Source organism: Ranitomeya imitator, chromosome 5, assembly GCF_032444005.1.
Source record: "Ranitomeya imitator isolate aRanImi1 chromosome 5, aRanImi1.pri, whole genome shotgun sequence".
Lineage (NCBI taxonomy): Eukaryota > Metazoa > Chordata > Amphibia > Anura > Dendrobatidae > Ranitomeya > Ranitomeya imitator.
The window spans coordinates 416,932,330-416,957,441 of record NC_091286.1 but is presented as its reverse complement, the minus strand read 5'-3'; the positions used below and the strand labels follow the sequence as shown (position 1 = coordinate 416,957,441).

Below are 25,112 nucleotides of genomic sequence, written 5' to 3'. Positions count from 1 at the left end.
TGATATCTTTCAGCTCATAGAGTTGTCAAATAGTGAGACTCCCCAGCCACTTCAATCTCCTTGTCGTAAGGGGTCAGAATGATGAGTTGCTTTAATTTCTTTAAATATAAATATATATATATATATATATATATATATATATGTATATATATATATACATATATATATATATATATATATATATATATACAGTGCCTTGAAAAAGTATTCATACACTGTAACCTTTTTCCACATTTTTTCACATTACGCCCTGAAACTGCCCCGTAGTTAGTGTGATGTCACACGCTCAGGGAGCTTGCTGGTTCTACTTTCACTTTCACAGGCATCCAGGGAAAGCTGGTGGCTGGAGCTTAATCTGGCTCTGTCTGATTAATTGCTGTCCTGCTCCATTGCATCTGCAATCCACAGCAATATATCTGCAGACTTGCCATCTCACACAGGACACCCTCCACTGAATGGTAAGGGCTCCACTGCCTGTCTTATTATAAAGGGGATCTGTGTGCTAGTAGTGTTCTTACCATCTGGGGCCAGTAATTTATTTGCTGGACGGCTACTAGATTATTATATGCATTTTTGTTTATCGAATCTACTTAGCTCATTGAGATTGGATGAAGAGCGTCTGTGAACACCAATTTTGAAGTCTTGCCACAGTTTCTCCATGGGATTTAGTTCTGGGCCATTCAAACACATGAATATGATCTTCTCTATTACATTTCATTTTAGCTCTAGCAGTAGGTTTTGCCCCTATTTCCTCATCTAATATATAATTGCCTAGAATACTACTTCCTGCAATTTGTGCCAACTTCCTGTCCGGAGCTAATGTCCGGAGCTAATGTCCGGAGATAAGTGACGTCAACAGTGTCCAGTGTCTGATTGGTTGCCGCCTGCTGCGAGCGACCAATCAGAAACGTGCCGTACTGTGACACACTCCGCCCGCCATTTTGGTGTGATTTTTGAATTTTTACCTCACAGCAAGTTTCTACTGCGTGGAGGCGGGCCCAGTGACGTTGCTCTTCAAGCTCCTGCTGAATTTTGTCAAAAAAATGATAATACCATTTACCAAAACTATATATATTTAGTTGGGAAGTGGTTCAGTGACATTTTCACACCAATTTTGAACTTTTGTTTGGTGTTTTCTCCATATACTGCCTATTATTCACTGACTGTTATACTGAGAGACTGCCGTTTATTAACCTCTTCTTTGCCACATTGGGTATATTGCTCTATTATTTGCCACATAAGGACATTGTCTATTATTGCCCAGCAATTTCTCTGCAATATAAACTGCCTATTTATTAATATCTGCATTCCTGCAAAGAACTATTGCCTATTATTAACTGGCTATTTTCCTACTACCTGACACTGCCTCTTATTAACCTGTTGTTTGCCACCACCACGCTTAAAGCTGTTTAGCTTAGCCAACATGAGCTCTAATAGTAAGGATACTAATGACACAGAGCCCAAAGCTGCTGATGGCGCACGTAAGATTAGGTCTGATATAAAGTATACTAATAATGCAGAGCAAAAAGACAAGTTGTCGTCTGATGTCTTTCATCCCTCCCCTCATAAGCATGTTCATGGATCCTGTGTAACTGTACCTTAAATAACAAGAATTGTCAAGAGCTGGTGAGTGCAGCCATTTTTTGTTCTTTCTTACTATTATTTATTAATTGTATTATTCTTACATTTGAATAAATAAAGTATATATGGATTCTAGACTCCCGATTCTTTAGAATCGGGCTGCCATCTAGTAGATTATAAGCATGCGAGCAAGGCCCTTGTTCTTGGTATCTGTTGAATTATGTGTTTACTCTGTTATGTCTTTACTGTCAGTACAAGACTCCTCTGAATTGTAAAGTTAAATGTTACAGAATATTTTGATGCTATAGAAATAAAAATAATTATTATATGTTTAGGGTTTACAGAAACTAACTCATGGTGGTCATACAAAATACTAGATGGAGCAGTTTTGTTGTGGGTCGTATACGTGGGTCGTAAAACTGAAGATTAGTGATGAGCGAATATACTCATTGCTCGGGTTTTCCCGAGCACGCTCGGGTGGTCTCCGTGTATTTGTAAGTGCTCAGAGATTTAGTTTTCATTGCCGCAGCTGAATGATTTACATGTTAGCCAGCTTGAATACATGTGGGGATTTCCTAGCAACCAGGCAACCCCCACATGTACTCAGGCTGGCTAGTAGATGTAAATCATTCAGCTGCAGCGATGAAAAATAAATCTCCACACAGTCTGCGCAGAGACCACCTGAGCGTGCTCGGGAAAACCCGAGCAACAAGTATATTCGCTCATCACTACTGAAGATGTTGTCATTAGGGAAGAGTGAACCCGAACTGTAAAGTTCGGGACTGTACCGAACACATAGACAATTGAATTCTTTGTCACTGAAGAAATTATCCCACTGGAGGAGTATTCCGCTAGCATTGTCGTTATCCTATCCAGCATCAACACTTCTTCTCTACCAAAATCCGAAACTCCTAGACCCGTGTTACAGTTCGGGTCTGGCTCGGGATATAATAAAACACAGAACGTTAATAATAAACATTATAATTATACTTACCTGTCCTGTGACACGTCCTCCTGTCCCGCTGTCTCCCAGCCGCATCTGCTTCCAGGGCCGCTAATTACTTTCTGCCGGTATTCACTGCACTCGGCAGTCTTCAGCTTTTTCAGGCAGTGTTCGTGCAGTGATGTCACCGAACAAACACTGCCGAAAAAAGCCGAAGACTGCCAAGTGCAGTGAATACTGCCGGCAGTTAATGAGGGACCCTGGAAGCAGATGCAGCTGGGACACAGCAGGACAGGAGGACGCGTCGCTAGACAGGTAAGTATAATTTTAATGATTATTATTAATGTTCTGCTTTTTTTTAAGCCCCACCACCTCCCCATTCCATATATGTAAAGTCCGAGTTCGGGGTTCAGATGCAAGTTCGTGTCATGTCCGGCCCCGAACTCGAACCCTGATCTCAAACTTTACAAAAAACTAGGGTGAACCCGTCGATCCCGAACATCAGGGGGTTCGCCCATCACTAGTTGTAATGAAATTTATTCTACTAGTCTTATGTTACAGGTAATAAAGGATCTATGAAACTCAGTCTTGTCAAAATTTGGGAAATTGTTCTTTTATTGATTAAAATCAATCTATAATATAACGCAGGGAGCGTCACTCTGTCCGAAGCCTTTATAGACTGCGCAAGCGCAAGCGCCGGCGCAGTCTGGGCCTCACAGAGTGATGCTTCCAGGAGATCGCGGTATGCGTAAAAACTAAACGCACACCGCAATCTCCAACAGAGAAGCAGGGACCGCCAGGAGGGTAAGTATGACCTATATTCACCTGTCCTCCGTTCCACCGCTGCGCGCCGCCATCTTTCCGGTCCTCGGCCTGTGACCTTCAGTTCAGAGGGCGCGATGACGCGCTTAATGCGCGCCGGCGCCGTCCTCTGACTGACCAGTCACAGCCAGAGGACCGGGAAGATGGCGGCGCGCAGCGGTGGAACGGAGGGCAGGTGAATATAGTAAGTGCTGGGGGGCCTGAGCTGGCGGCGATACCGGCACCTGACCCCCACAGCGCGCCGGTGTCCCCGCCTGCTCAGGCCCCCCAGCACTCGGCGCTGAGCGTGTCAGAGGCAGCGGGGCCGAGCGAGTCAGAGGCAGCAGGGCCGAGCGGGTCAGAGGCAGCGGGGCCGAGTGGGTCAGAGGCAGTGGGGCCGAGCGGGTCAGAGCAGAGTGTGGCAGATGTAGCAGAGCAGAGTGTGGCAGATGTAGCAGAGCAGAGTGTGGCAGATGTAGCAGAGCAGAGTGTGGCAGATGTAGCAGAGCAGAGTGTGGCAGATGTAGCAGACCAGAGTGTGGCAGATGTAGCAGAGCAGAGTGTGGCAAACGTAGCAGAGCAGAGTGTGGCAGATGTAGCAGAGCCGAATGTGGCAGATATAGCAGAGCTTAGTGTGGCAGATGTAGCAGAGCTGAGTGTGGCAGATGTAGCAGGGCTGAGTGTGGCAGAAGTAGTAGAGCAGAGTGTGGCAGATGTAGTAGAGCTGAGTGTGGCAGATGTAGTAGAGCTGAGTGTGGCAGGATGGGAGCAGCCCATGTCAGAATGGGGACGCAGGATGGGAGCAGCACATGACAGGATGGGGACGCAGGATGGGAGCAGCACATGACAGGATGGGGACATAGGATGGGAGCAGCACATGACAGGATGGGGATGTAGGATGGGAGCAGCACATGACAGGATGGGGATGTAGGATGGGAGCAGCACATACCAGGATGGAGACCATATACCAATACAAATGCTCGCCACCCGGGCGTAAAATGGGTTCAATAGCTAGTATATATATATTTATATATAAAGTCCATGGCTATAAAAATGCTATTTTAAAAAGTGTACAGTACCTTGCCTACAGGAGATGCTGGGTAATTATTTCATGGTGAACAATGACCCTGACAGCTTTTCCAAACTGAGATTTTTTTTTTCGAATCTGGTTATGTCACTGGACAGGACAACAAGATACATTATGTATATGTGGATTTATCACATCGTGACCTTCTATGTGTACTGTAATAGCCTTCTGTAAATGTTTGTCTGTGTAAAAAATAATGAAGTTGTTTTTTTTGTACTTTTACCTTATTTTGTGTCAGTAAATATAATTATTTGATTCCAGATATCAATGAATGCATCCTTAATATATCTGGTTGTCAGCAAAGTTGTATTAATACTCTGGGTGGATACAACTGCAGCTGCGAGGCCGGCTTTCACATAAATGAGAAGAACAGCTCTATGTGTGTCGGTATGTCCTGTACTCTATTCTGTAATTTAATTTTATATTATTTCACATGATTATTACTTAGTGGACATATAGTATTTTGCTAATAGCAAACAAACAAAATACCACAAAACTATTATTCTGTCTGCTTTTCTTCAGACATCGATGAGTGTAATAATGGTGACAACACATGTGCTAACAATACTGACTGTAGAAACCTTCCTGGAGATTATAGCTGTGGATGTAAATCTGGATATGAAGGAGATCCGTTAATACTCTGCACTGGTAGGTCCTAATGAAGATTGCAAAAAACTTCTTAACTATATATTCTTCATTATCACCATTTCTTTGCCTGTATCTGTCTATATTCAGTATCTACTGTATTATTTATATGGTAATCTACTAATTGAATGTTTATATCCCCAACAGATATTGATGAATGCTCCAATGACAATTCCTCCTGTCCGAGTCAATCAGTCTGTGTTAATACCGATGGATCCTATGACTGTGACTGTCTGCCAGGATACAAGGGAAAAAACTGTTCAGGTAAGGTCTATAGTGATTAATAAGCAAAGTTACCATTTGGTTGGATTTCGCTACTGTGACTTTATCAGAAGAAGTTTAGCCTATTCACTTCTCTGTATACTGTCATATGTGACTTGATATTCAACTGGAAAATTACATTGTTTTCCGTCATGGTACAAAGTATCCAGAAAAACGCCACTCAAAAGAGTATAAAATATAAACATTTTTATTAAGGATTAAATATAAAAAATACATGAAACAGAGTAAATGGGACATGTAAGAGGATTCAAAAGAAGATTAAATCAATCTTGACAAAGCGTAACAGCGAAACGCATGCCGTGGTACCGGTGGCTGTATGTGGAGTCCCTTCACCTCAATATGGTTAAGCTCTATACTATCTTTATATTAGATATGGACTGATTAAGCATTTTTTTTTTTTTCTGTCTTCTAATATTATACTGAATGATACACATATAGACATACTTATTATCTTTGTCACTATACTGTCTTAATAATCTGTACTATGATTTACGGTATCATGCCTTGCATGCAAAGTCTTACATGAATCATGGAAGTCCATTAATATTGCCTGCTTTATCTAATATAGACTACCTTGCTACCCTTTACTTTTTATGAAAACCCCCTCCACCTTTAACTACTTGATTTTATCACCTTTTGAATTCTCTTAATGTTTCATTTGCTCTCTGGTTCTTGTCTTTTTTATATTTAATCCTTAATAAAAAATAATCTTATTTTTTATACTCTGTTGAGTAGTGCTTTTTTTGGATATTTGTACCCTGACGTTGGTTGTGTATGTTAATAGAAACAACCGGTTATTGATCTTTATATGATGGAAACAACCCTAAAACTATGTTTATATGTCTTTTGGATATTTTTATGGTCATTGTTCTCCATCATGACAACTTTTTCCTCCAAGATTATTGACGCTTGGTTCTCTAAAATTTGTAGCTTAACTAACATTAAAGGAGTTTTCAATTGTTGCCAATCTCTCTTTGTTAAAAGGGTCCACTGATAATAAGTTGATAAGTGAGTGCACTGCAACTGAGAGCAGTAATATTCTGAGAGGAACATTGCAGAAACTGTTCAGTTTCCCTGAAGCAACAACACACAAGGGTTAAAAATTACAAAGTTGTCAATGAATACATGCAAAGACTTGTGGGTTCCTCCAGTGTGGAAGACACAGCTTGTCATGATTTAGTCATAAGATTGGGTCCTGAATGGAGAGATTATCTCATTAGTCAAAATTCCCTTTTAGCTTATTGGAAAATAAGTTCCCTAAACCCTTAGGGGCTGTTGGGGCATATAATATTGTTTATGTTTGGTATAGATTATCAATATCAGATTGGTAAAGATCAGACAAGTAACTCCCCTACTGATCAATTGTTAAAGGCCGTGGCAGTGACCTAATGTAAACAGTGAGTAGAGCTGACTGCACAGATATGTTTATTTTGTAGCTTCCACTGTCGAGATCTGCAAATCAGTTCCTATCTTCTTAAATAGCAGCTGATCTGCTGTACCTTGTAGCAGCCACTACAATTTGAATGGAGCTATGCTGTTCAGCCATGTTCACTGTTTGCATCCAGCCTCAATCAGATCTAATAACAGCTGATCAGTAGTGGTGTCAGTTGTCCGTTCCTCACCAATCCGTTATTATGACCTATACTTAGGTTAGGCGATAAGCATTATATGCTTAGAAACTCCGTTTAATTTTTTTTCCCTCTCTGCACATTCTGGATGTTGTACTTACTATGTTCATAATAAAAAACTTACTTGGGCAACTTTACATGTGCAGTGAAGTTATTATACTATTACATCATGTTACAAATATCAATCAGGCTGGGACAACACCTTATACATACAGTGGCATGTAAAAATTTGGGCACCCCTAGTCAAAATTACTGATATTGTGAACAGTAAAGTTGAAGATGAAATGATCTCTAAAAGGGATATGTTAAATATGTTTAATTGAATCCATTCATATATACAGTACATATATTTGTTTTTCTTAGAATATAAAGCATGTGTGTCATCTTTAACTTTAGCTGTTTTAAAGTTAATTTAATCTTTAACTTGCTTAACTGTTCACAATAACAGTAATTTTGGCCAGTAGTGCCCAAACTTTTACAGATCACTGTATTATGAAGGTGGCTGCCACCACTAATAAACGGTACAGTTGGTATAGCGTTATGCTCATCAGATATTTCTACTCAACACTACAGATATAGATGAATGCCTGGAAAATGTCACCGCGTGCCCAGACAATTCAAAATGTACCAACACACCTGGTTCATACAAATGTGAATGTCACCAAGGGTATGATGGAGAAAACTGCACAGACATTGATGAGTGTTCAACAATGAATGACTGCAGTCTCTGGGCGGACTGTAACAACACTGAAGGCGCCTACATCTGTACATGCAGGGACGGGTACTCTGGTAATGGGACGGAATGTACCGGTGAGTATATATGTTCCTTACCTCACATAATAGATATCCAAAAGTACAAATGTTACAGCTGGACCTTCCTTATTTCCTATATTATTCTACAACTTCAAGAATAACCTACTGTGTCTATCAGCAAATGCATCTTCTCTTTATAATTTTCGTAAGCATATAACCCAAGCCCATTCTCCTATACTGGGAGTGGGCGACACTTTACTAAATATTTTAACATACTGACTAGATAGTTATTAAACTATACTGTTAGGAGTCGAGTTTCCTCTGCTGCACAGGGGGAATCTCGATCCGTGTCTGCTGCGGTCTCCCATTCGGTATCGGCCGCAGTGGGCTCTGCTCAGCGGAGACGTCGCTCCCAGCGTCTCAGTGGGGCTGATTCGGTGCATAGGGTCACTACTGCCTTTTCTGGCTTTCCTATGGTACCCTGCACTGATCTGCGGCGAGCGAGCCTTTCTGGGACTAAGTCCTTGTTTACTCACACTGAGCATGCCCAGGGCAGGGTCTCCCATTGGAGGTCGAGGGCCACATGTTCGGTCACATGCTCAGGTGCTGCAGTACATTCCATTGGTCCTTCTGGAAGGTCCTGAAAGGGCAAAACATGCTCAGGTACTGCAGCACTTCCATTGGTCCTTCTGGAAGGTCCTGAAAGGGCAAAAACTTCAGTAGCAGCTTCCTGTGCTGCAACTATATAAACTGCGCATGACCGCACGGCCATGCGCTAGTATTGTCTTATGTTATGTGCTTTGCGCCAGTGTGGTCACATGTATGTGTGTTCAGGGACCCGGCTGAAATAAGCCCCTAGAATGCTGGCTCCTCCGGCGAGGAGATTGAGTCTGAGTGTATTCAGGGACCCGGCTGAAATAAGCCCCTAGAATGCTGGCTCCTCCGGCGAGGAGTTTTGTGTGTTAGTGTGACCACTGACTGGTCTCTGTTTGGGCAGTTAGCCTGTGCCCCTGTGGAGTCTAACAGGGCACAGTGCTTTCCTTTCACGGCTACTCAGTGAATTAACTGAGTTAGTCTATACCGCCATATAGCTCCGCCGTTTGCTAGCAGCAGGTACTCCTGCACAGTGGACCCCGGGCTGCGAATGCACCAATATCAATAAACATCTCTATTTACTCGGTGCGTTCCGCTAGCCCTAACAGAATACTAGCGCCAGGGTCTGGCTAGTAAATGGCGGACATTCAGCAATCTTTGCGGTATATCCAGCAGCTGGAGGCTAGGTTGGCGGCTCTCGAGAGCTCAACCTCAGCTGTGGATGTTACTGCAGTTGCTGTACAGGCTGCTAGCGTGGCTGCAGCAACTTTGTCCACTGTCACCCCTGTTCCGACGTTATCTCGCCTCCCGCTGCCAGAAAAATTTTCTGGAAATAGCAAAACTTGTAGGGGATTCGTGAGTCAGTGCTCTATTCACCTCGAGCTCCTGGCTGCACGTTTTCCCACAGAGCGGGCTAAGGTGGGATTTATTGTGTCTCTTTTGTCGGACAGGGCGTTGGAGTGGGCTACGCCGCTGTGGGAGCGTGGTGATCATGTGGTGCAGAGTGCTCTGTTGTTCCTTAGCACTCTGAAAAAGGTCTTTTTAGGACCTCAAGTCACCCATGACACAGCGCTCCAACTACTGGCATTAACTCAGGGTGAGTCCTTGGTCAGCCATTTTTCCGTCCGCTTCCGTACTTTAGCTTCCGAGCTGGAGTGGTCGGATAAAGCCCTTATCCCCATATTTTGGAGGGGCCTGGCTGACCACATTAAGGACGCTCTGGCCACTAGGGAGATTCCTGCCACACTGGAGGAGTTAATAACTGTCTCTACTCGTATTGACCTCCGTTTTAACGAGCGGAGGTTGGAGCGAGCCCAGTGTAGGCAGAGGTTTCGGCTGGCTCCCACCTTCGCCAAACCTTTGGAATCTCCAGTCCAGGCAACCGAGTCACATGAGGCTTTAGAGGTGACACGAGCGGGATCCAAGTCTCAGTCTGCCCGTGCACATAAGGCCCGTCATGTTTGCCAGCAGTCAGGACACCTTGCCTCCAAGGGTCCTCAGCGGTCGGGGAAATGTCAGCGTCTAGTGGCAGTTGGAGGATGTACACTAGACACGGCGTCGTTTGCCTCAAAGTTGTCCTTCAAGGGGACAATTACCATAGGCCCATCCACTCTTATGGTCGAGCTATGCGTGGATTCTGGGGCAGAGGGTAACTTTATGTCTTCCGCTTTTGCCCAACGTCACGCAATACCCTTGGTGATGCTCGCCAAGCCTGTAACCGTTCGAGTGGTAAATGGGTCAACACTACCTTCACAGATTACCCACCAAACCATTCCTTTCACGCTATCTGTGTCTCCGTCACATCAGGAGATAATCTCCCTATTAGTCATTCCTGAGGGAATTGATGAGGTCCTGTTGGGGATACCATGGCTTCGCTACCATTCTCCTCATATTGAGTGGTCCTCTGGGAGAATTTTGGGATGGAGTAAATCCTGCGAGGGTAGATGTCTGAGGGAGTGCGTTCAGGTTGCTACTACACAGGTACCCGCAGATCTTTCCTCTCTCCCCAAGCACTATTGGCCCTATGCAGACGTGTTCTCCAAAAGAGCTGCGGAGACCCTTCCGCCTCATCGCCCCTATGACTGTCCTATTGACCTCTTGCCTGGTGCTGAGCCTCCCCGGGGTCGAGTCTATCCGTGATCTCTCCCGGAGACGGAGGCAATGTCCCAGTACATCCAAGAGAATCTGGCAAGAGGATTCATTAGGAAGTCAGTGTCACCGGCAGGGGCAGGGTTCTTCTTCGTACAGAAGAAGACTGGAGACTTACGTCCATGCATAGACTACAGGGGTCTTAACGCCATCACCGTTAAGAACAAGTACCCACTACCCCTGATATCTGAACTGTTTGATAGGCTACGGGGAGCGAGGGTATTTACAAAGTTAGATCTGCGGGGTGCTTACAACTTGATTCGCATCCGTGAGGGGGATGAATGGAAGACGGCTTTTAACACCAGGGATGGGCACTATGAATATCTGGTGATGCCCTTCGGGCTCTGTAATGCCCCAGCCATTTTCCAAGACTTTGTGAACGACATCTTCCGGGATATGCTCACCACCTCGGTCGTAGTCTATCTGGATTATATTCTCATCTTCTCTCCAGATATTGACTCCCATCGGAGAGATATTCGCAAAGTCTTCGACCTCTTACGGGCAAACTCCCTCTACGCCAAGTTGGAGAAGTGTGTGTTTGAGCAGGAGTCCTTGCCTTTCCTTGGTTATATCATCTCTGCCCAGGGTTTGGCTATGGATCCTGCCAAGCTACAGGCTGTAATGGACTGGCAGGAACCCCATTCTCTTAAAGCGGTGCAGCGCTTTATGGGGTTCATTAATTACTATCGCCAGTTCATTCCACACTTCTCAACTTTGGTAGCCCCCTTGGTTGCCCTCACCAAGAAGGGAGCAAATCCCAAGTTGTGGTCAGAGGAGGTCTCCAAAGCCTTTCTCTCGATCAAGTCACACTTCGCTAGCGCTCCCATCCTACATCGCCCCGATGTTGATAAGCCATTTATCTTGGAGGTGGATGCCTCATCCGTTGGTGCTGGAGCAGTCCTTTTCCAAAAGGATGCTCAAGGTCGGAAGCATCCTTGCTTCTTCTTCTCCAAGACCTTCACACCAGCGGAGAGGAATTATTCCATCGGGGACAGGGAGTTGCTGGCCATGAAGTTGGCTTTTTCGGAGTGGAGACATCTCTTGGTGGGAGCTCGCTTTCCCTTCCAAGTCTTCACTGACCACAAGAACTTGGTGTATCTGCAAACGGCCTAGCGGCTGAATTCTCGCCAGGCTAGATGGTCCCTGTTCTTCTCCCGGTTCCATTTTACTCTCCATTTCCTCTCCGGGGAGAAGAACGTTCGTGCTGACGCTCTCTCCCGCTCCGTGGTGTCATCGGAGGAGGAGGAGCCTCGGCTTATTGTCCCTTCTGAGAGCCTGAGAACTGTAGCTCCGGTTTCGCTAGAGTCTGTGCCCCCGGGCAAGACTTTCGTACCAGCTAACTTGCAACCGGAGGTTCTCTCTTGGGCTCACTCCTCCAGAGTGGGTGGGCATTTTGGGACCAAGAGGACATCTGAGCTTCTGGCGAGAACATACCGGTGGCCGCATATGGCCCGAGATGTCAAGGACTATATTCAGGCGTGCGTTTCTTGCGCCCAGAATCGGTCTCCTCGGCAACGGCCTGCTGGGTTGCTTTACCCTCTACCGGTGGCAGACAGGCCCTGGGAGATGGTCGGGATGGACTTTGTGGTGGGTCTACCCAAGTCGCGTGGCTGCTCCATTATTTGGGTTATCACCGACCATTTCTCCAAGATGGTGCATTTGGTGCCGCTTCCTCGGTTACCCTCAGCACGGGCCTTGGCGGTGTTGTTCATTAAACACGTTTTCCGATTGCATGGTATGCCTGATAAGATTGTCAGCGATCGGGGTCCCCAGTTCACATCTCGGTTTTTGGAGAGAGCTCTGCCGTTTACTCAGCATAGAGTTAAACCTCTCCTCTGCATACCATCCCGAGATGAATGGGTTGGTGGAGAGAACCAACCAGACTCTGGTGACATATTTGCGACATTTCGTCTCGGCTAGGCAGGATGACTGGGCATCTTTGCTACCTTGGGCGGAATTTGCCCTGAACAACGCCGTAGCTGATTCCACTGGTCAAACTCCTTTTCTCCTTAATTACGGCCAGCATCCGCGTGTCCCTGTGCCCATGCCCGTGTCATCCACCGATTCTAGGGTGGCAGACTGGGCGGTGGAGGCACGTGACATCTGGGACCGCACACAGGATGCCATCCGGGCCTCCAAGGAGAGAATGAGGGTTTCGGCTGATACACACCGGCGTCCCGCTCCGGTCTTTGCTCCTGGCGACTTAGTGTGGCTCTCCGCCCGTAACATCAGGCTGCGAGTTGAGTCCACTAAGTTTGCTCCTCGCTACATTGGCCCGTTTAAGGTTCTGGAACAGGTCAACCCTGTGGTCTACCGTTTGGCTATTCCTCCACGCCTTGGTATCACCGATACTTTCCACGTTTCCCTCTTAAAGCCCGTTCATTTGTCCCGGTTTTCCGAGTCATCTGCTGGGACATCGGGTTCATCCACGGATGAGTTTGAGGTGAATGCTATTGTGGGGTGCAAGGTGGTACGTGGCAAGAAATTTTATCTGGTGGACTGGAAGGGTCACGGCCCAGAGGATAGAACCTGGGAGCCTGTGGAGCACATTCGGGCTCCGCTGCTTATCGCAGCTTTTGAGCGTAGTGAGGCTCAGGGAGGGGGGGCCCTAGGAGGGGGGGTAATGTTAGGAGTCGAGTTTCCTCTGCTGCACAGGGGGAATCTCGATCCGTGTCTGCTGCGGTCTCCCATTCGGTATCGGCCACAGTGGGCTCTGCTCAGCGGAGACGTCGCTCCCAGCGTCTTGCTGGGGCTGATTCGGTGCATAGGGTCACTACTGCCTTTTCTGGCTTTCCTATGGTACCCTGCACTGATCTGCGGCGAGCGAGCCTCTCTGGGACTAAGTCCTTGTTTACTCACACTGAGCATGCCCAGGGCAGGGTCTCCCATTGGAGGTCGAGGGCCACATGTTCGGTCACATGCTCAGGTGCTGCAGTACATTCCAATGGTCCTTCTGGAAGGTCCTGAAAGGGCAAAACATGCTCAGGTACTGCAGCACTTTCCATTGGTCCTTCTGGAAGGTCCTGAAAGGGCAAAAACTTCAGTAGCAGCTTCCTGTGCTGCAACTATATAAACTGCGCATGACCGCACGGCCATGCGTTAGTATTGTCTTATGTTATGTGCTTTGCGCCAGTGTGGTCACATGTATGTGTGTTCAGGGACCCGGCTGAAATAAGCCCCTAGAATGCTGGCTCCTCCGGCGAGGAGATTGAGTCTGAGTGTATTCAGGGACCCGGCTGAAATAAGCCCCTAGAATGCTGGCTCCTCCGGCGAGGAGTTTTGTGTGTTAGTGTGACCACTGACTGGTCTCTGTTTGGGCAGTTAGCCTGTGCCCCTGTGGAGTCTAACAGGGCACAGTGCTTTCCTTTCACGGCTACTCAGTGAATTAACTGAGTTAGTCTATACCGCCATATAGCTCCGCCGTTTGCTAGCAGCAGGTACTCCTGCACGGTGGACCCCGGGCTGCGAACGCACCAATATCAATAAACATCTCTATTTACTCGGTGCGTTCCGCTAGCCCTAACATATACTAAATCAAAAAAGAGTCTCTGTTTTTTTTAGATAAAAAGTTACAACTTTATTTAAACATACATAAAATTAATACACACCAATAAAATAGTGCCTCTAAACCAAACACAATTTTGTACAAGGGGGCAGGTGAAGCATGTCCATATAGAAATTCAAATGCATACAAATAGGATTTGCAAACCATTTCTTTACTTGTTCAGATTGGATCTGGAATGCTAGCTGAAGAATTTCAAAGTAATATTTCCACCATATCCTCACCCAACTATTAAAAATGTATATGGGAATTCCCTGTTGGATGTGTCAAATTGTGTTTTTAAAGTGCAAAGTGCATCCCAACCTCAATATCCATATCATATTCCGCCATAGTGGCACACATTGGAGCATATATAAGGTGCATATAGTATGCATGAAAATAACTACTAACTATATCAAGTGAGGTATACTCACAACATCTCAAATCGCCGCACCGTTAACTGCAAAATTCACTTTACATAATAGGCAATAGTAAGGGGTTGCAATCCCTGATGAACACATATTACCTGGCTCTATATGTCGCTTCCAAAGATATGATGCCGCGTGGCACGCTGAGCCTCCGAAATCCCAGGCGCGCGTTTCACGATTGCTTCTTCCTAGGGGCGTGTATTTATTTTACGTATGTCTTTATAATTTTGCAGATATCGATGAGTGTTCTGAAAATGCCCTTATTTGTGGGGTAAATGGATCCTGTATAAACACGAATGGCAGCTATGAATGCTCTTGTAACACTGGATTCACTCTTGTAAAAAGAACTTGTGAGGGTAAGTACACGGCTGATGTAATATCACATCACATTATAATAAAGTTCTGTATCAGCAGAAAACTTACCATCTATCGTAAAGAGAGAAATTAAGAAGGACAAGTAAGATTATGACAACTTGTGTTTTACATTTTCAAAGTGTCTGCCAACAAAGAAGTGTTATAGCCTGTGTAGCACATAGATTTGATATAAATATGTGAGACCAGAATACCAGGTGAACTTCTACAAATAATTCAATATTAACAATTATTTAATGATAATCATGGTACAGTAGGGTACAGCTACCAGTATAACAGTGAGATGATGTAAACCTGCTTTGTAGTAGGACATGTAAAACTCTGCTAAATCCCTCATGTAGCAGTTTTCAAAATAAATAATTCAAGGATAAACATTCCAATGACTGTAATCATCATCGTATAATCTTTGCTCCTGATTAATTAAGACAAGCATGATAATGAACGGCATGATGGAGTAAGATGCATCTAATTTGCTATATGACGAGAACTGCAATGAATTTGGTGTATCAAAACTGCTGTATGCCCAGGGCCGTATTTGATGTTCATGCTGCACTAGGCACTTTAAGTGATCACGCCCCCTACTGATAACTCAGGCTTAAAGCTGTAAATGCTGCCCAGACTGTGATACCTCATGCATGGCTCATGACAGACTGCATTTGTGCCATTAGAAAAGGTTCTACTGTGGGTTAATTGATCAGTCAACTACCTGTGTTAATTTCCTTACATTTTTATACCAATAGTACTGTATGAAATTGATGTTTGTGCCATCTCAGTGTGGCTGCAAAAAAAATTATTTGGAGGTGTTGCTTGAGGTATCAGGGCTCCCAGTTGAGAAGGCTTACACCAGTCCCTTAAACACCAGGTCATTGAAACTTCAATTCAAAGCTGTAAATGCTGGCCCAGACCCTGATACCTAATGCACGGCCCATGGCTGACTACTGCTGTGCCATTTGCAAGTTTCTACTGGGTCAACTGATGCCGCTTTTCATGGTGGCCCAATTTTTTGCTGTTTGGAAAGCATTTTTTCACCCCTTAAAGTGCTGTGTATTTGGTTGGTTTGGCCTCCCATTGAATTTATTGAGGTTCGGGTATGTTTGTTGAACGTCTAAACAATCATCAAATTGAACCGAACCTTGAAAGGTTCACTCATCTCTAGTGGGGAGTAGCAGAAGATCCAATATATAATGCAGCCCTCAGTATGAGATACACCTATTGAATCAGTCTCAATGAATGACATATTATTAAAAAAGCTAGGTGGCCATGAACAATAGGTGAGACTAAGAAATAATGTTGCATTATATATTGGATCTTCTGATGCTACCACCTCTTTTCCTCCTTATTAGATTCATATGTATTCTATGGTAATTATCTTTTTAATAAGAATTTTCTCTGCTGGTTTCTTTTGTTGTTGAGTACTCCACAGTCTGATTATAGTCAGTTTCTGCAATTTATTAACTTAGGAGGGACTGTACACTATTGTCCCATACCCATATATTATCTGCTTTATGAATATTTCAATGCTCAGTAGTAATTTGCCATTGTTTCTGGAGATAACTAACTATACATATTTTCTTCATAGATATTGTAGAATGTGATAATGGAGAATACTGCACAGGACCAGGAAGATTGTGTATAAATGAAATTGGTAGCTTTAAATGTATCTGTCAGCCAGGGTACAAAGAAGACAATAACAGCTGTGTCGGTAAGAAATGGATTGTTTTTGCAGTATCTAAAAACATTGGAGCATATTTATTAATGGTGCCTAATTCTAAGACAGTGCAAACTAAGACAACTCATGGTGATTTAAGAACATGAATTGATGCTTTTGATGTGCACAGAGCAATCAGTAATAGATCTTTCAATGAGAACATGCTGATTTTGGCCACACAAGTCCTATGTACACAGATTAAAGACCAGTCTAGAACAATGATTTTTAACCCCTTCACCACCTTGCGATTTTCCATTTTTGTGCTTTTGTGTTTTGCTCTCCTTCCCAGAAACATAGCTTTTTTATTTTCCAGTCAATTTAGCCACATGAGGGCTTTTTTTTTTGCGTGATGAGTTGTACTTTTGAATGACATCATTGATTTTACCATATAGTGTAGTGTAAAATGGGAAAAAATTCCAAATGTTGTGACTAGGGTTGAGCGAAACAGATCAGCACTTTTCAAAAGTCGCTGACTTTTAGCAAAGTCGGGTTTCGTGAAACCCGACCCGATCCCACTCTGGGATCGGGTCGGCGGTCGGCGATCTCTAATGAAAAGTCGGGTTTCGCTATATATATATATATATATATATATATATATATATATATATATATATATATGTCATTCAGACACATATATATATATTTATATTAACTTCAGCGCGATATAGCAGAAAAGCCGGTAATTCAATTACCGGCTTTTCATTTCTCCTGCCAAAACCCGACATGATTTGAGACATGGTTTACATACAGTAAACCATGTCATATCCCCCTTTTTTGCATATTCCACACTACTAATGTTGGTAGTGTGTATGTGCAAAATTTCAGCGCTCTAGCTCTTAAATTTAAGGGTTAAATCGTGAAAGAAATTGGCGTGGGCTCCCGTGCAATTTTCTCCGCCAGAGTAGTAAAGCCAGTGACTGAGGGCAGATATTAATAGCCTGGAGAGGGTCCACGATTATTGCCCCCCCCCTGGCTAAAAACACCTGCCCCCAGCCACCCCAGAAAAGGCACATCTGTAAGATGCGCCTATTCTGGCACTTGGCCACTCTCTTCCCATTCCCGTGTAGCGGTGGGATATGGGGTAATGAAGGGTTAATGCCACCTTGCTATTGTAAGGTGACATTAAGCCAGATTAATAATGGAGAGGCGTCAATTATGACACCTATCCATTATTAATCCAATTGAATGAAAGAGTTCAAAATAAACACACACACACAATATTAAAAAGTATTTTCATGAAATAAACACACCGTTTGTTGTAATAATTTATTGTACGCTCAATCCACTCGCTGAAGACCCTCGCTTTGTAACAAATAAAAAATAATAAACCAACAATATATATATATACTACTGCTCGGGGAGGCCGTTTCTTATCTTGTTCACCACTAAAGATTGTACCCTTGATAAAGACCGTTTTACGGTCGAAACGTTGGGAAAATCTCTTGTTATACTTTGTTTCATGGCTGTGAACCCCCAGAATTAACGAATAAAATTGCATCATTGTGAATTGAAGACAAGACTTTTCTCACCTTTTTTATGTGTGCTGGAGGTTGTTCTATTCTATAAACCAACAATATACATACCTTCCGTAGATCTGTAATGTCCCACGTTGTAAATCCATCTGAAGGGGTTAAAATATTTTACAGCCACGAGCTCTGCTAATGCAGCGCTGCTCATGGCTGTAAACCCCAGCGAATGAAGGTAAATCCAGCAGGGGGTGCATCTCCGCGAATGAAAGTAACTATAGGTCATTGACCTACATTACCTTCATTCGCTGGGGTTTACAGCCACAAGCACAGCTGCATTAGCAGAGCTTGTGGCTGTAAAATATTTTAAACCCTTCAGATGGATTTACAACGTGGGACGTTACAGATCTATGGAAGGTATGGATATTGTTGGTTTATTATTTTTTATTTGTTACAGAGCAAGGGTCTTCAGCGAGTGGATTGAGCGTACAATAAAATATTAAAACAACCTGTGTTTTTATTTCATTAAAATACTTTTTAATAATGTGTGTGTGTGTTTTTTTTAACCATTTAATGCAAATGGATTAATAATGGATAGGTGTCCGAATTGACGCCTCTCCATTATTAATCTGGCTTAATGTCACCTTACAAAAGTGTAATCCCCGCGCTAACTGAACTAAGGTAAAAAGTACAGAAAAAATAGATAATGCTAAAAAATGTATGTAAAATATAAAATATAAAGGAAAAGAGGACAGAGATAAAGTATGTGGGTACTCACTTGTAGGTAAGAATGATAGGCGTATGATAAGATGATTGCTGGTATATGCAGCTGTAGGACTCTAACAATCGGAAAAGATAAATATATATACAATAATAGGATGGTATTAATTATGTGGCTGAGAGCTAATGTACTCTACTAAGGGTGATATAGGAACTGGAGAGTACTTACTAGTGCTGGCAGACGGAATCTCGTGCACAGAAGAGCCTGTACTCAGTAAGCAAAGTGCTGGAGATGAATTGCGGGCAAAATTGGAAATGCTTCCTGGTGGAAGATGTACTATAGTGATGGGATCTACCATGCATAAATAGGAATATATAAGTAATGCATACAGGGCAGGCGACAAGCAATAGGAAAGCACACTTACTGGCAGATGTGCTTTGGCAGGACCCAAGGGTGGCAATACTGCTGCGCCAAGGTGCGGGGGCTGTAGTTAGCCGCCGATGAGGAGAGGTGCTGCCGCAGGGAGCGGCAATGTGGAGACCTCTGATCACCCCATCATTGCCCTCTCTATTACTCCTATAATTGTCCTTTCCACCACCTCCATCATTGCCCTCTCCTCCACCTCCATCATTACCTTCTTCCCCACCACTTCCATCATTGTCTTTTCCACTACCACCATCATTGCCCTTGCCACCACCTCCATCATTTCCTACATTCCCACCATCCCCATCATTGCCCTTTCCACCACCTCCATCATTTCCTCCTCCCCACACCCCCATTATTGCCCTTTCCACCATCATCATTGTCCTTTCCACCACCACCATCATCGCATTCCCCCATCACCCAATCATTGTTCTTTCCACGACCTCCATTATTGCTTTCTCCCCTATCACCCCATCATTGCCCTCTCCATCACTTCTATCATTGCCCTTCCCACCACCTCCATAATTTCCTCAACCCCCACCATCCCCATCATTGCCCTTTCCACCACCACAATCTTTGCTCATTCCACCACCTCCATCATTTCCTCCCCCCTCCACACTCATTATTGCCCTTTCCACCACCTTTATAATTGCCTTCTCCCCCACCACCATCATTGCCCATTCCACAACTTCCATCATTTCCTCCTCTCCATCACACCATCATTGCCTTCCCCTACCACCCCCATCATTGCCCTCTCCATCACCCCATCATGGCCTTCTCCCCATCACCCCCATCATTGCCTTCTCCGCATTGCCTCATCATTGCCCTCTACTCTACCTACACACACACAGACACACACACACAGCGCCATTCACCTCTGTGCACATCACCCTGCAGCGCACGCATGCATGCACGCACACACCACCACTCATCTCTACACACACAACACACATACATACAACAAAAACACAGCACCTCTCACCTATCTGCTTTCCTTCAGCTAAAGCATCACCATTGTTAGCTTCCTCTCTCTAGCACAGCTGGCCGCTGAATGATTATGTCATCCAGCGGCGCTGTTGTTTGTGTGAGAAGAAGTGCTGGCAATAAGCAGGACGGATCCCTGCAGCTCCGCTCCGCTGCTAATTTCTCTTGTAGGTAGCAGAGCTGCAGGGATCACTTCCTGCCCACCACACATGAGGGCAATCTGGCCAGGGGCCCCACGGAGCCTCAGGGCCAGATAAACAGGCCTGATTGCCCTCCACCTTCGGGCTCCGATGCAGCCGCACAGGCTGCACATGCGGTATGTCCACTCATGCACTCATGCACAGCAGTAGGAATACACCTCTTCCTAGACAAACATTCAGTCTACTCAAGCCTAAGGGTACCTTTAGACGGACACACATTAGCTTTCATCATGACACAGTAATCAAAAAATGGCTTTACAATATGCAATCTAAAGGACAGAATTGAATAATTTGAGAATAAAAGCATAGCTTATATGCTGCATACCTGTAAAGATGTATATTCACAGCTCAGTGTCCTCTCTCACATAATCCAGTATGTTTTCTCTCAGGATGGAAAATGAAACTACTTGTGTCCTCTCTCACAGAATTGAAAGAGAAATGACTGGATGAGTACTTGCTCACTGATAAGAACAGTGAAACCTCCACCCTTTTGAATAATGAGATGAAGTACACAGGAAAATAAATAAATTTTGCAGGCAGAAATAATTTGTGACCTGTTGAACAGTATAAAATGTTATTGGGTCATATTGACCCAAACAGTACAAGTGTAACAATCAGCAAAAAAAAAACCACTCAAATGAGTTAAATAAACACAACAGTGATACCCAATGGTATATAAGAATACCCAATTCTTTCAAAAGATATTTTTTATAATATAATAATTAGATACCATAGAACCACCGTATGTGCAGAAATTTTAATGGAGACCATTTAAAAGGAACAAATCCGTGCTCCAAACATGAAAAGAACCGGAACCACCAAAACAAAGAATGTGTAATAAAAATAAATTTACTTAGAATATGACAGTAGAAAAGCATACAAAAATATACAAGAATAGTGCACGTATCAAGTAATGTGCAAAAAGATATTAAAGAAAAATATTACAACTAAATTCCGTATATAAAAAGAGACCAATTTTGCGTATAGCGGGTAAGGTATAATTCACAAAATAAAAGCGTATATATGTTATAATATTTCCCCTAAGAGGTATGAACACCAAGTAAAAAGATTAAAAATATATTGCATAGGCAAGATAGGGATTGAAAAAATATATCATACGTGAGCTTATAATCACCAAAATAATGTATAAAAAATATATATGTAAAAATATAATATAATAAAATAAAAAGTCATTCATAAGGTGCGTATAAGCCAGAGAGTTTATGCATTGTGAGATAGCGCTAACGGGTAGGGGAATACTTGCTTAGCAATGGGATTAATGAACATGGGCACGTTTTTTAACACAAAAGAGTCTATGCGGTTTATTAAAGAGTCATAAACCATATCACGAGCAGGCCATTACACACTGTATCAGGACTTCACATTAGGTTGCGGTCACTAATCATGATGGGCCTCAGTCCGTCCAGTTACCATGGGTGACTGCACAGTTCATAATTCTTCTTAGTACTTGGCTTTAATACGGAGTCTCTAAATGTGCCAGACTTCTCTGCCCAGTTTCCGCAGGAGACCACACGCTGAACAGTTCATTATATCCACTGGAGATGCTGCCTAACAGGGATCACCAAATTGCCTGACAGACATACACCAGTCGTTCCAGACCCACCTAAGGACAGTAGCTTGCCTCACACAGTAGCCTTCACTGGCTCTGCAGATCCCTGGCCTCACCTCGTGCTCTCTAGGGTCCAGTCCACATACAGGACCCCCCAACACAGAGGCCACTCAGGATCATGGCATCACCAGGTGCTCTTCAGGGATCCAGCCAAACACCATTCAGGTTCATACACAGGAACACTACACAGAAACCATACACAGGAACATGTGACCCGCACCCTGGTCACATTATCAAGCTGTAACCACTCCCATAGATGGGTGGTGGGTATGTGGCTAGTTTGACCCGCCCGGCTCTCAGAACTAGCCCTGCCAGCCTCCCTACAAAACAACACAATTACTTGTAGGACTACAGGTCCCAGAAAAAACCTTACTTCAGGTTGACAGCGCAGAGTATCTTCCTCTGCGACACACATACCGGCCATTCACAATAATGCCGGACTTTGTCTCATCACCATAGTTATGCCTGCGACTGCCAGGCATTCCTATGGCCTCAATATGCCTCCGTGCGTATTCTGGGGAGACCATGCAGCTCCCCCTACCTGTAACAGGGGTCACTGCATCACACTATATACACACTATATCACACCTCAAATCAACTCCAGGCCTTTTATCTGCTTAATTGAGAATGACATAATGAAGGGATTGCCCACACCTGTCCATGAAATAGCCTTGGAGTCAATTGTCCAATTACTTTTGGTCCCTTTAAAAACAGGGTGGCACATGTTAAGGAGCTGAATCTCCTAAACCCTTCATCCAATTTTAATGTGGATACCCTCAAATGAAAGCTGAAAGTCTGAACTTCAACTGCATCTGAATTGGTTTGCTTAAAATTCATTGTGGTAATGTCTATAACCAAAATTAGAAAAATGTTGTCTCTGTCCAAATATATATGGACCTAACTGTATATGTATATTTGCACACATATTTATTTACAAACGGTCTCTGTGCCACTCCGTACCAGGTGTGACGTCACACGCTGTGCCTTGTGCCAGCAATTTGCTTTTTCGCTCGTATCCAGGAACGCCACAGGCCGGGGCTTTCCCTGGCTCTGCGCAGCTTCTCTGTTGTACCGCTGTGCGGCAGTCGATTGCTCTCGCCTGCCTGCTCCCCTGACTGCACTCCTGCACGCCGAATTTTTCACCGCACCATCAGAACGAACTTCCCCGCGGCACACTGCGCTGTCCTCCCACCTTAACCAGGACGGACCTCATCTCACTCATCTCAGCGGCTATCTTAGCTTGGTGAGTTTTGACTCGTTGGGGTACTAACTATTATACAGTAATTGTTTTTATTGTTTCATGCTCGCTCCCACTTTCCTTACCAATCGGGGCACAGTACAAGTTGTGTCCTGCAAGACAGCCCACTTCGCACACTTTTCTAGATTTTACAGCCCCACTATATTCCCTGACTACAGTACCCACACAGAACCTTGGTAGGGACTGTGCCTGCCACAGCACAATAGTTCATTTTTTGGGGGATATCATTTGCTGTTTTTATTCCTGTGCTCACCTCTACTTCTCTGACCCCACGGGGCACATCTCAACTTGTGCCGTGCAGAGTAACCTAATACGCAATCTGTCTGCACAGCCTCACCACATTTCTTTGTTGTAGTGTCCACTCAGGGGCCCTATGTGGATAGGGTCTATACTGACACAATAGTCTATTTTTCAATTTCTGCATCCCTCTAGCGCGGAATCAGTTACATCTAAATTCATAAAGCAGTGTTTAGCCAAAATTGCTATGGATAGAATAAGGCACCCTATATGATGTGCATGTGCATGCTGGTTAGCACCATACTATATAATGTGCATTTATATTAAAGTGCCATGTTCTTGTGCTCAAAAAGTCACCAAATAATAAATTAGGGGAATATACCTTTAATGCTGCCAAGGTCTTGATATATTTTTTATACATTATTTTGGTGATTATAAGCTCACGTATGATATATTTTTTCAATCCCTATCTTGCCTATGCAATGTATTTTTAATCTTTTTACTTGGTGTTCATACCTCTTATGGGAAATATTATAACATATATACACTTTTATTTTGTGAATTATACCTTACACGCTATACGCAAAATTGGTCTTTTTTATATATGGAATTTAGTTGTTATATTCTTCATTAATATATTTATATATATATTTTTGCGCATTACTTGATACGTGCACTATTCTTGTATATTTTTGCATGCTTTTCTATTGTCATATTATTTCCAATAAAGATATATAAATATATATTTATTACACATTCTTTGATTTAGTGGTTCCGGTTCTTTTCATGTTTGGACCATGGATTGTTACCTCTCATATGAGGAAAAGTCAATTAATTGCAAGTTTCCGATCTGCATAATAATCTGCAGGGTCTCAAATTTCATTTCGGGTCATATGGACAACAGAACAGCAGGGTTAACATGTCCCTTTTGTCAGATTATTTTCAGGGGTACCTTCATTTCTGTCCAGCCCTATTCATGAGTTTTATTTTTAAAAATAAATCTGTGGAAGCATGGTTGAAAAGCAATGTCTGACTTTCATTTGTTCATTTTCATAGATCTTTTAAATATTATTACTTTTGTCAGATTCAAGTTATTTCTGTGACCATTATGGGTTTTTCTGTCATTAAACGAGGGGTACCAAAAATTTTGACCATGTGTGTATTAAGTCTTTTAGTATGTTGCTCAATTACTGTCTCTCTTACTTCAATAACATGGTAAAAAAATTGCAACAAGCTCTCTGTAGTCACTTATAGTTAATAGACCAGGGGAGGGTACGCTAAGTGGCAAGCTGTTAGGCTGCTTTCACACATCATTTTGTTTGCCATCAGTCAAAATCCGGCAAATTTTAAAAAAAATGGATCCGGCAAAAGTTGCCGCTGGATCCGTTTTTTTCTAATAGACTTGTATTAGCAATGAATTGCAACGGTTGGCTTCACGTTTCATCCATTTTTCGCTGGATTCGTCGAAAATTGGTTTTCTGGCGGCTGGAGAAAATGGACATAGTAACGTTTTTGCGTCAGTCGAAAAAACAGATATCGACGGATCCATTGCGATCAGACATTTGCTAGAATCGAACAGCTGACATGTGCCTGGAATAGCCGCGAGTAGAGTCGCAAACCACCCATGGCTATTAACTCTTCAAATGCCGCTGTCAAACTCTGCAGCAGCAGTTAACATGCGC

General features: G+C 43.6%; 2 long non-coding RNA genes across 2 annotated transcripts in view; both read left to right on the top strand.

Annotated features, from left to right (window-relative positions):
- Positions 1–4,757: 4,757 nt before the first annotated feature.
- Positions 4,758–5,307, top strand: LOC138638070 (uncharacterized). Its single transcript, XR_011312447.1, has 3 exons — positions 4,758–4,799; positions 4,935–5,060; positions 5,205–5,307. It is a non-coding gene; the product is annotated as an uncharacterized lncRNA (long non-coding RNA).
- Positions 5,308–14,703: 9,396 nt separating this feature from the next.
- Positions 14,704–25,112, top strand: part of LOC138638069 (uncharacterized) — a 28,894-nt gene continuing 18,485 nt past the window's right edge. The window contains exons 1-2 of the long non-coding RNA XR_011312446.1: positions 14,704–14,787; positions 16,383–16,505. This is a non-coding gene — a long non-coding RNA (uncharacterized lncRNA). The remainder of the gene's footprint in view (positions 14,788–16,382; positions 16,506–25,112) is intronic.